Genomic DNA, 11,568 nt, shown 5'->3' on the forward strand with positions numbered 1-11,568 from the left:
GCAAAGAACTCGACCAATGCGATTATGATGGAGGATATAAAGGGTGATTCTTTAAGAGCTATAAACGGTCCATATAATTTAATGTTTGAAGATTATTTCATGCAAATGTTGTGACTGCGCCCCAAATGGTCCAACCGCCTAGTTCAATTTTGACATACTCTTTCCAACATTTCAGCCGGTATCTCACGAATCAATGCTTCAATGTGTCAATTGAAGCGGGTTTGTTTGTATAGACATTAGCTTAAACATAGCCCCACAAAAAATAGCCTAAAGACGTAAAATCGCGCGATCTAGGCGGCCAATTGGCCGGTCCCGACCGCGAAATAAAATGTTCACCGAACTCGCCTCTCAATAAGTCCATTGTTACGGGTGCAGTGTGGCATGTGGCACCGTCTTGTTGAAACCACATGTCATGCAAGTCAAATTCTTGGAATTTGGGTCAAAAAAAAGTTGGGTATCATTTCCCGATAGCTCTCACCATTCACAGTTGCGTTACGATACGCATTCTCTTTAAAGAAGTACAGTCAAATGATGCCACCAGCCCATAAACCTCACCAAATTGTGACTTTTTCTGGATGCATTGGTAGCTCTTGCAATGCTTCTGGCTGATATTCACTCCAAAATAGACAACTCTGCTTATTGAGCTCCGTCGTAAAATGGAGGAAGCGCGAGATGAACGTTTTGATAATAAAATTCATTAATTTGAAAGCGATGTTTGTTTGTAAGACGAATCATGGTTAAATTATAGGCCAGACTAAAGATGTTTGACAGTAAAACAAAACGCTAAACGCAAAAAATTGCCACAATGTGTTGTTTTGGCCTCGACATCGACGCCAGGTATGGTTCAAATCGCACCATATTTGGATGTAGTTGCCACATGTACCGATCAACCCTTATTAAGCCCATAAAATAGGCATTTATTACCCGATTTCGCTAAAATTAGGCTTAGTAAGTTGTGTTAGGTTCCTCGACCATAATGTAATATACACTCATAGAAAAAAGTTTGCTGAAAATAGCAAACTCTGTCTGCTGAAAATTAGTAGTTAGTTTTACTGCTATTGTAGCAGTAGTTCCGCTATTACAGCAGTGGTACTGCAATTCCACATTATAAATGTGCCTTTAATGGGGCCAAGACTTTAAATCGAGAGATCGGTCTATATGGCAGATATATTCAAATTTAGCTATCGAAGGGCCTAACACAACGACCTGTTCCAAATTTCGGCGAAATCGGAAAATAAATGCGCCTTTTATGGGCCCAAAACCTTAAATCGAGCGAACGGTCTATATGGCAGCTACATTCAAATCTGGACCGATCTGAAATAAATTGCAGAAAGTTGTCGAAGAGCCTTACGCAACTCACTGTCCCAAATTTCCGCGCAATCGGACAATTAATGCGCCTTTTATGGGCGCAAAACCTTATATGGAGAGATCGGCCTATGTGGCAGCTATATCCAAATCTGGTCCGATCTGAGCCAAATTGAAGACGAATATTGAAGGGCCTAACACAACTCACTGTGTCAAATTTTGGCGAAATCGGACTATAAATGCGCTTTATCGACCTTAAATCGAGAAATCGGTCTATATGACAGCTATATCCAAATCTGAACCGATCTGTACCATATTGCAGAAAAATGTCAAGGGGCCTATGTTAACTCACTGTGCCAAATTTCGGCGACATCGGACAATAAATGCGCTTTTTATTGGCCCAAAACCTTAAATCGAGAGATCGGTGTATATGGCAGCTATATTCAAATCTGGATCGAGTAGGATGTCGACTGGACTAACACAACTTACTGTCCCAAATTTCAGCAAAATCGGATAATAAACGTGGCTTTTATGGGCCTAAGACCCTAAATCGGCGGATCGGTCTATATGGGAGCTATATCAAGATATAATCCGATATAGCACATCTTCGAACTTAACCTGCCTATCTGTTCCAACAAAAATTTCTAAAAAAAAATTTCTAAAAATAACCAAAACATGTAACAGACTACCATAAAAAGTAGCAAACAAATTATATTTTGAGCAGACTAGTGTACTCTAGTCTGCAGATTTTTTTAGTTGGAATAGCAGTAAGAATTGTTTGTTAATAGAGCAGTCCTATGCTTGCTGAAACAGCAGTAATGTCTGCTTTCCCATTTTCAGCAGACAAAAACTGCTGTTTTAGCAGACATTTTTGCTGTTTTGAATAACAAATTTGCTTGAGTGTAGCTTTATATAAATCGATCTTCCATATCAACTGTCTAGGTAAAATTTTACTGCATTTTTCATTGAATTTAGTCAAAATAAAGATAATACATACTGCTGTGTTCAAAAAAATAGAAGTGCTGTTCACCAAAAAACAAAATTTATATATAATTATTCTACATCACCACTGTGGAACAGGGTATTATAGATTTGTGCATTTGTTTGCAATGCTAAGAAGGAGCTACACCCATTGATAAGTATACCGATCGACTCAGAATCACTTTCTGATTCGATTTAGCCATGTCCATCTGTGAGTCCATACATTCTTGTAATCAAAGTGCAGGTCGTATTTGTTGTCCGATTGTCACGAAATTTTGCACATGCCACTTTGGCCCAAGGACAAACGCTATTGATTTTGAAAAAAAATCGGTTCAGATTTAGATATAGCTCCCATATATATCTTTTATCCGATATGTCTTTTTAAGGCTGTAGAAGCCACAATTTTTGTCCGATCTCTACAAAATTTGACATTAGGTATTTTATTTGAGGTCTACATATGTGTGCAAAATTTCAAAAAAATCGGGTCAGACTTAGATTTTGCTCCCATATATATCTTTCATACGATTTGGGCTTTTAAGGCTGCAGAAGCCACAGTTTTAGTCCGATCTTTAAAATATTTTGCGCGAGAGTCCTAATATGTCTGGAAAATTTCATGAAAATCGGTCCAAATTTAAATTTAGCTCCCATATATATATATCTTTCATCCGATATGGCCGTTTAAGGCTGTAGAAGCCACAATTTTTTACCGATCTTTACAAAATTTGGCATGGGGTGTTTTATTTGACATATCAATATGTGTGCAAATTTCCATAAAAATAGGTCCAGATTTAGATATATTGTAGTTCCCATACATATGTATCGCCCGATTTGCATTTAAATTGCCGTAGTAGCTACAATTTTCAACCGATCTGCACAAACTTTGTCACGGACTGTTTTGTTACTGATCTTAACATATCTTGAAAATTTTATCAAAATCGTTTCAGCTTTAGATATAGCTCCCACATATATTTTTCATCCGATTTGAACTATTAAGGCTGTAGAAGCCACAATTTTGATCCGATTTTCACCAAATTTGGCGTGGAGTCGTTTTTGTGAAGTCTCTATGTATACGCAAATCTTAATTAAAATCGGATCAGATTTTGATAAAGCTGCCATATATATTTTGCCATAATTTTGGTCCGATCTTTACAAAATTTAGCATGGGGTGTTTTATTAAACGTCCTCATGTGTGTGCAAAATTTCATAAAAATCGGTTCAGATTTAGATATAGCTCCCATATATATCTTTCATACGATTTGGGCTTTTAAGGCTGTAGAAGACACAATTTTGGTCCGATCTTTACAAAATTTTGCATGAGGTGTTTTATTTGACGTCTTTATATGTGTGAAAAATTTCATAAAAATCGGTTCAGATTAAGATATAGCTCCCTTACATATCTTTCATCCGATATGACCTTTTAAGGATGTAGAAGCCAAAATTTTCGTCCGCCCTTTACAAAATTTAGCATGGGGTGTTTTATTTAACCTCCTAATATGTGTGCAAAATTTCATAAAAATCGGTTTAGATTTCGATATAGCTTCCATATATATCGTTCATCCGATATGGCGTTTTAAGGTTGTAGAATCCACAATTTTCGTCCGATTTTACATGAAACGTTTAAATTGACGTTCCAATACGTGTGCGAAACTTCATTAAAATCGGTCCTAATTTAGATATAGCTCCAATGTGTATATTTCATCCGATATGGATTTTTAATTTTAAGGCAGTAAAATCCACAACTTTGCTCACATCTCTACAATATAGGACGTGAGATGTCCCAGTATGTGTCAATAAAAGGATAGGATAATCTTACAAGGTTCGAAATAGCGACCTCTACAGCCTTCCAATGCAGTTTGCAACAGCATAAAATTAACAACAAAAAAACAATTTAGAAAAATTTTTAAATTCTTCGAGTTTTTAGGAGGAAAAAAACGTCTGAATATCTGCTTCTTATCAAAATCTGTAAAAAGAGTAAATGTTCAAGCTTTAATACCAAATTTCGCCAAATTTTGATTTCTTCTTTAAACACGTGTCAACATTTAATTCTCAACAAAAATTCCTTCAAATGTGATTTGCATAGAATTTTTTTCATAATTTGTTTCTAAATGCAAATTGTAGTTGAAATTCCTTTAATGTCTATATGTAATGAATTTAAAAACCTCCAACTCTAATGAGTGCACGACATTGCTATCATGATTTTTCTCAATATTTAAAGTTTGTGGTACACACATTTTTACCGCTATTAAGCGAAATGAAAAATGTATGCACACATTGTATACATTAACGAATATTAAGAAGCACATGTAAAGCATGTACAACGTACATATGTAGATAGGTACTTACAATTGTTTACGAAATATCCAAAGTCAGGTTAATAAATTATTCCAGTCATGAATGGGGGTAAGGTTTTCGTTGAACCGCAAAAAAAGTTGCCTCTTCTGTTCACAAAGCACGACACAACAAAATGCACAATTGCGATCAAGGTCTGGTTTAATTCTTATTTTCGAAATGAATCTTTTTTTTGTTAATTTCACAATATTTTGTATGTTTAAGTTTTACTCATTTTCATTGTACAGAACGAACACAAATTCAATCAAAAAAAAACTGCGCTTAAAGCATAATTTCTTTTCACTATGGGATTTAAATGAACAACAAACGTTAAAACACCGAGATTTGTTGTTGTTTTTCTTCACAACTGGGGCCAAGATGATGGCATCATCATCATCGTCATAGTAGTTTTTGTAAAGATCATCTTTGTAGTGGTAGCCAACATGCATGCGGGTATGCTGCACAATGAGAAATAGTTGTTGGTTTATTTAGCGGCAGCAGCAGAGGAGGGGGACTCTAAGATATTTGTTTTTGTTGGATTTTTTTTTAAATGACGATTATCGACAACACTGCCTTGATTGCTGTTTGTTGTTGTTGCCTTTGTCTTACAATACAACTGCAGTTACTGATTGGGTGGCATGGTGTATTGGTATGGTGGTGGAGTAAAATGCAAAACCAACTCCACCATAGACCTGAGTTGTTGTTGTTTCTCAACTTTTTCTCTACTCTTTCACAATTCTTGCATATTTGTTAAATGCATTGATTTTCTTTTATTTTTATTTCTTATATTTCATTTGCATTCTTCACCATCATCCATTGTTGCACAAAAACAAAAAACATTTCCAATTCATATTAAATAACCATACACGCGATTCACCGAATATTTTTTTTTTCTCTTCTTTTTTCAATTCTCACTTATATTATATATTTTGCGTGAGTAGGCAGGCAGGCTGGCTGGCTTGATTACAAAAGCTGGGCAAGGGGGTGGAGTTGCATTTTTTGTCTGCAGACTTTTTTGTTTCACTTGCAAAACACGAATTTCCGCGCACACAAAAACTACCGAAAAAAAAGAACACCAACACACGGCGAAAAACTAAATGCAAAATAATTAAAACACACACCGCAATTGGTGGAGGAAGGAAGAGTTTGCCCGTTCGTTGCAAGTTAAACACGAATAAGAATAAGACCGCAAAATTGGAAAAACGAAGTTATAATCACCACAAAAACAGATTGAATTATGGATGTTATGGTTTTTTATGTTTCTTCTTTTCTTCTACACTAAACAAATCGTTGTTTTTGTTGTTATTATTGATTGTCTATAGAGGGCGGCGGGCAAAACGAGCCAACAACACAGGAGTTCAATCACGCGCTTCGTTTAACCAAACTGCTTAAGATCTTGTTAAGACTAAACCACGAAGACATTACAGCCAAAGCAACAACCTCTAACCATTTCGTTGGTTAGCCTGAGAAAGAGAGTCGGCTGTGTGTGTGTATGAGCGAGGTGAGAAACTACTGCTCTGAGAGTCTCTGGCAAGAGTAATCAAATAAAACATTCGCAAACGCAAATGACTTTTCCCAAAACACAAGAAGCCATTAACAAAAAGAGAAATTATTTATCTTTAAGATAGAGGAGACTGCTCTTTTGGTATCTGACACCAACACTAATGCACCTGCACACACATTTATTCAAACAAAAGATAAAACTTTAAAACACCTTGTGTTTTGCTGAAGACTTTAGAATTGCCAGATTGTAACAAGAACAGAACGATGCAAGGGAAAAAACGAAAGCAATTAAAAGTAAAAAGAGGATCTATTTTCCCAAAATCGAGGTGGCTTTATAATAAAAAGTTTAATCTGTTGCAGAAAACTAACAAGTAAGGACTGGCTAAAGACGGAAAAAACGGCTTTTTGATATCCTGGGCCAAGTTGTTGAACGAAGAATTTCGACAAAAATCTGTACATTTGAGAGTGAGAATCGGGAGTTACATAAACGTGAGAGCTGTGTCCGAACCAATTGCTATGGGATAAGCCAGTCAGCTGAATAAGTCATAAGTGAAACTTTGGACCCAAATATGTTTACGATCGGTCCACAAATTTCCAAATTATTGCAGTTTTAGTTAAAATGGAATGAAATGAAAATTTGTGTTTTTTTAAAATAAAGCGAAGAATAATTGCTGGCAAAAAAATGCTGCTTTAGATTGCGCAAGCAGTTTAAAAACAAGCACACCTCTCGACAGACGAAGATCACACTATACCAGACACTGATGCTACTCGTGTTGTTATATGGTTCCGAGACATGGATACTTGTGAAAGCAGACGAGGCAGTGCTTGGAGTGTTTGAGAGAAAGATTCTTTGTAAAATGTATGGACCAGCTTGCATTGCAGGACCGAACTGTAAGACGACGTTAGCATAATAAAATGTATCAAAATACAACGTTTGCGTTGGCTAGGTCATGCTGTCAGAATGAATGAAGACGTTCCAGCCAAAAAGTATTTTGAAGGCGATCACGGTGGTACACGCAAACCGGGACGGCCAAGAGCCCGATGGAAAAATCAAATGGTGAGAGACACCTCGAAACTTGGAAACTTAGGGACGAAATTACCAAATTATTGCAGTATTAGACAAAATCGGACAATCAATTTTTACAACTTTTGGCGTTGATTGTCACGATAAGAACGAAGAGATGAACTTAAATCTTTGTATGGCAATGAAGCACCTTGCTATAGCAATGTGAAAAACTGGTTCAATGTGGTCGATGCTCACTCAAAGTTGAATTCCTTAAGGTCGTCCAAAACGGCCGTTGTAACAGAGAACATTGATTCTGTGCGTGAACTTATAATGGCAGATAGTCATGGGCTATACCATGAGATAGAGGCATCATTGAGCATTTTATTTCACCAACATACATTCGATGTTGCATAAACACCTACCGTAAAAAAGGTTTGTTCTCGTTGGATTCCGCATAATTTGACAATCGCTCAAAAAAGAGAGCAAAGAAATGCTGAAAAAATACGATCACCGTGCTTCAAAATACTTTTATAAGATCGTCACAAGTGGACCTATGTGCAAGAGTCCGAAAAAAAAACAAAAATTGAGCGTGTGGGTCTTCGAAGACAAATCTAACGAAAGTTGTTCGTGGAAGAAGAACTTCTAAGCAAATGGTCGCCTGTTTCTACGCCAAAAATGGTCATATAGCGACTGTTCCACTTTAGCACCATAAGAGGTCAATTAAAGCGTGATTTTTTAAGGGCTATAAGAAAGTTTTTCAATACATAGGAGCTTTAACATAACCCCACAAAAAATAGTCTAAGGACATTAAATCGCACGATCTAGGCGGCCAATTGTCCGGCCTGAACGTGAAATAAAATGATCACCGAACTCGCCTCTCAATAAGTCCATTGTTAGGATGAAAAGACGATGCGGATATTAATCCGCCCCATACCACTATAATCAGGATTCTGTAGAACAAGTGGACAATTCGCGAATTCAGGCTCCATTTCGAACCTCGTCTACAAAGCGCCCACCATCTGTGAGCCCGTCTACAAAGTACCCACCATCTGTGAGTCTTCTCGGAATGCTCCCGAATGTGACACTTCCAATACAATTTCTTGTTCTAGATCACTCTTAAGTATTTAACCTTGTCGGATATTGGAATCGTTGTGTCAAGGAAACGTGGGGCGTCAAATTAGTCCACCTTCTTCGTGACAGGCAGATTTTAGTTTTCTTTGGGTTAACATTCAGGCCCCTAAGTCTTACATAGTCGCATGCCAACTGATTCGGATCCCTATCCCGTAGCAGACGGATTCAAGTCCCTCCTCAGATAGTATCTGTAATAGGTCACCAATAAGAGTGGCAATAAATGCCCCCCTGTGGCGTCCCCAGTGCCAATTTCTCCCTTTTCTTTATGTCATGGGACCCACAATTTATCCACCTGTTTGTTAGCACATGGTTTATCCAGTCCCCACCAGTCCACCCGGTACTGGTCTAAGGATTGGATCAATGTGTCATTCCCTCACTGTCAAAAGTCCCTTCAATGTTTATCCATACCGCCAATAAAATATCTTAATTGCAACCAATTCAGAAAAAGGTGGCAACACCAGGAAAACAGCTCAATAAGATATTGCCGTGTTCTTCGTTTCTCTTTCCATGTTTCTCTCATAATTTGTTAGCCAAGAAGATAACGAACCATGTGTTTTTCTATCTGACTTAATTTTTACAGAGTGAATTGCCACCTACCATACGCGGCTCTTGCAAATAAATACAAGAAAATCCCAACATTCTTCATTCACACACACTCCCATATTTACCAACTGTCAAACCTAAATAGATAAGTGAGCAAGTATTTACTTACCTGTCTATTTAAGCCCCAATATCGTTAAAATGCATTCAAGACACCCACTAATACTATTGCATCACTACTACTAATCATTTATTACATTATTACACATCGCCGTCGATATCATGTGGCTAGTGCCAGTCACACTTGTTTCGATTTGTATTTTCCCTGGCGATAATTAACTACTTGTATTTCTTACAATGGTCAATGCAGCTCTTTGTTTGATACCGTTGTTGCTCTTTTTCACCACCTTTCTTTCGGGTGTTTATTAATTATCTCTTGGGAAATTCTCAAAAGACTCTTTTCAAACAAATCTCTTTTTGAAACCCCATGCATTCACACACACACACATGCTCATAAGACAATCACTTTTACTCTCTTTCTTAAATGAAGGTGTATTTTCTTACTCATGCTAGCTGCTAGTGTTACTATTGTTGTAGTTGGTCAGTTGGCATCACTGTTGTTCCTCACATCGTCTGGTGTGTGTGTGTGTGCATAGGTTTATGACATTGTGCTAAACTACTCCCTCGAAGAATAAACACCACGCGAACGAGAATCAGGTAACAACATTGGTCAAATGTAGATGCTAGCACATGCATTTTAACTTGTGCCAACAGGCTTACCCTCACCTGATCGTGTTCGGAGATTTCCCTTTGAGGGTTTGGGAATTTTTTGGCAATACATGGCGTTTAAATGGGTTGTCGGTGAGGAGGATTTGTAGAGCAAATGTTTGTAAATGGATTTTAGGAAGTGAAAATTCGCTCAATGTGATTGACGTTAGCACATTTAATTTTTACAGGAGTATGTGCCTGTACCAAAGTTCTGAGTGTAATGTTATATGGAAAATTTCATTAACATGTTGTACTCAGTATTCAAAGAAATCTGCATTCAAATTTTTTTAGAGAAAATTGCTAAAAAAATTTTGTGTAAAACTTGTCAATGAGATTTACTTAAGAGAAAATTTCACTGAAATGTATTTAAAGATAATTTCGACGATATTGCAATTGCAAATTTTGCCCATGAACATTCCTCTAGGGAACAGGGGCGAAAGTTCTCACATATCAAAGAGTGCAGTCCCATTCAAGTTTAAGCTGAATGATAATGGGTCTCCTTTTTATAGCCGAGTCCGAACGGCGTGCCGCAGTGCCACACCTGTTGCGAGAGAAATTTGTACATGGCATAGTACATCACAAATGTTGCCACGTGACGCTTTTGATGAAAACACACTGTCCACAATATGCGACAAAACACACCGGAATTTAGGAACAATAAGGTCTTCGCCTCATTCTTACAGAGATTGATAAAGATAACCTTCTAAATGTCAACTAGTTTAAGTTAGAAGAGGTTTTTCCAAAAAAGTTTATTTGTCGAATATTTCGTTTATGGCAAATGAATTATGTTTAAATCTATCTGCCTTAACAACGCTTGCGTCTTTAAGGTGCAGAAATTCTAATCAGTTATGCAGTAAGATGGAAAGGGTCTCGGACGGGTAAGACCTAGGTTTGAGGGTTAATCCAGAGAAGAATGAAATTATCTGGTGGACTAGGAAGACTAGGGCTGTCCAATTCGAGTCGCCATACTTCTTCAACAGAATGATTTCGATATCCCACAAAGACAAATACTCAGGAGTGATCTAGGACAGGAAACCAGGAGCATACTGAGAAGGCTCGCAGATGTGGCCGTGGAATCGAGATGAAGCCTGAGCCCGAAAAAGTCAACTGGCTTTACGGGAGAGTGATTAGACCAATTATAAGTTACGCATCGAATGGTAGACGGCGATGGGCATGAACTTCGTCTGTGGTAAAGGATACCTCCTTTCTGCAAAAAATTCAAACCTTCTTTTAATCCAAAAATGCTGGGTTTACACTAAATTATGATTTGTTACACGAAAAGACGATTCTTTTGGTTTGTTTATATCTTGTGTCTCTTCCATTTGGTGGTGAGGGAAGCCAAAAAGGATCATTTTTGGTTTTATTTTTTTTAAGGTTTGCGATCGTTTCCGAGTTTACGGAAAGTGCAAATTTTGGTTTAAGTTAGTTTGAAAAGAGGGCGCAGATATTTTTCCACCCCATGTCAGTAAGGACATACACCTAAGTCAGTAATCGGCTTGTTGTAAGCTCCAAATACTAAAAAGTAACCTCGAAAAAGAAAATATCGAAATTTTGCTTTAGGTAAAAAAATACTCGTGTTGGTGGTATTCTAACACAAACAAAAAACAATGCACCAAATGGTGCCAGGCTGGAGACAGCAAAAATTTCTACAGAACAATAATTTGCGCCATTAGGCCACCATATGGCCGTGGTTAGCATGTCCGCCTATGACGGTGAACGCCTGGGTTCGAATCCTGGCTAGAACATCATGAAAATGTTCAAATCCTCTCCTTATGTTGGCGACATTTAGGAGGTACTGTACCATTTGGTATGGCAGCCATGTAAAAACTTTTCCACAAAGAGGTGTCGCACTGCGGCACGCCGTTCAGACTCGGCTATAAAAAGGAGGCCCCTTATCATTGAGTTTAAACTTGAATCGGACAGCACTCAATGATATGTAAGAAGTTTGCCCCTGTTCCTTAATGGAATACTCATGGGCAAATTTCTATTTGCAATTTTCTTAATGG

General features: G+C 37.5%; 1 protein-coding gene across 2 annotated transcripts in view; it reads right to left on the minus strand.

Moving 5' to 3' along the window:
• LOC106088268 (protein Shroom) overlaps positions 1-5,987 on the minus strand; it is a 358,904-nt gene extending 352,917 nt beyond the window's left edge. Inside the window, exon 1 of one of the 2 annotated variants that reach the window (XM_059368429.1) lies at positions 5,833-5,987. The gene's annotated coding sequence lies outside the window, so the exon portion shown is untranslated. Of the gene's footprint in view, positions 1-4,629 lie in introns of both variants that reach the window. The other variant, XM_059368428.1, reaches the window with a different exon arrangement.
• Positions 5,988-11,568: the final 5,581 nt, after the last annotated feature.

This window comes from Stomoxys calcitrans, chromosome 5 (genome assembly GCF_963082655.1).
Source record: "Stomoxys calcitrans chromosome 5, idStoCalc2.1, whole genome shotgun sequence".
NCBI lineage: Eukaryota > Metazoa > Arthropoda > Insecta > Diptera > Muscidae > Stomoxys > Stomoxys calcitrans.